This window comes from Micropterus dolomieu, unplaced genomic scaffold, assembly GCF_021292245.1.
Source record: "Micropterus dolomieu isolate WLL.071019.BEF.003 ecotype Adirondacks unplaced genomic scaffold, ASM2129224v1 contig_1384, whole genome shotgun sequence".
Classification (NCBI taxonomy): Eukaryota; Metazoa; Chordata; class Actinopteri; order Centrarchiformes; family Centrarchidae; genus Micropterus; species Micropterus dolomieu.
The window spans coordinates 1-1,022 of NW_025730374.1; the positions used below are offsets into that span (position 1 = coordinate 1).

At 52.4% G+C, this 1,022-nt stretch overlaps 2 non-coding genes across 2 annotated transcripts; both read right to left on the minus strand.

Moving 5' to 3' along the window:
* Window positions 1–147: 147 nt before the first annotated feature.
* Window positions 148–311, minus strand: LOC123964251. Its single transcript, XR_006823381.1, has one exon. It is a non-coding gene; the product is annotated as a U1 spliceosomal RNA (small nuclear RNA).
* Window positions 312–631: 320 nt separating this feature from the next.
* LOC123964252 lies at window positions 632–795 on the minus strand. The gene has a single exon (XR_006823382.1). It is a non-coding gene; the product is annotated as a U1 spliceosomal RNA (small nuclear RNA).
* Between the last annotated feature and the right edge of the window lie 227 nt (window positions 796–1,022).

The window sequence follows — 1,022 nt, forward strand, 5'->3', positions numbered from 1 at the left end:
GACCCTGGGCATTACTCAACACGCTGCCACTCTCTGGGCAAACTGCCAAAGGAACCGGGGGCCCGTGAACATTTACACTGCCGCAAGCATACGCTGACAGACTGTGCGCGCAGCCCGGGACTCCTTTCTTTTCCTTTGACATAATAACAGGGGAGAGCGCGAACGCAGTCCCCCACTACCACAAATTATGCAGTCGAGATTCCCACATTTGGGGAATTCGCAGGGGTCAGCACAACCGGAGTGCAATGGCTAAGCCTCGCCCTGGGTGAACCACCTTCTTGATCATGGTATCTCCCCTGCCAGGTAAGTATGAGTTGAAAGTGTCAGAGACAGGGTGCCTAAAAGCCTAAAACCTAAGCATGCTAGCAATGGAAGCATGTCTGGAGGACATTTCTTGCACAAAGAAAGAACAATCTCAGAGAGGCCAACACGCAATTCATTTTGTCCCACCTAAAAGGACACACCCCCTTCTTGCTGCCATCGGGAGCCTGGGCATTACTCAACACGCTGCCACTCTCTGGGCAAACTGCCAAAGGAACCGGGGGCCCGTGAACATTTATACTGCCGCAAGCATACGCTGACAGACTGTGCGCGCAGCCCGGGACTCCTTTCTTTTCCTTTTACATAATAACAGGGGAGAGCGCGAACGCAGTCCCCCACTACCACAAATTATGCAGTCGAGATTCCCACATTTGGGGAATTCGCAGGGGTCAGCACAACCGGAGTGCAATGGCTAAGCCTCGCCCTGGGTGAACCACCTTCTTGATCATGGTATCTCCCCTGCCAGGTAAGTATGAGTTGAAAGTGTCAGAGACAGGGTGGTCGGTCCCAGACACAGCACTCTGGCTGAGGGTGCCTACAACGCATAATCCCAGAGGTCAGAGTCTTTCTGTCTCTGAAAAAGCAAACACGTCCGCGGAAAAGCCTAAAACCCAAGCATGCTAGCAATGGAAGCATGCCTGGGCGACATTTCTTCCACAAAGAAAGAACAATCTCAGAGAGGCCAACACGCAATTCATTTG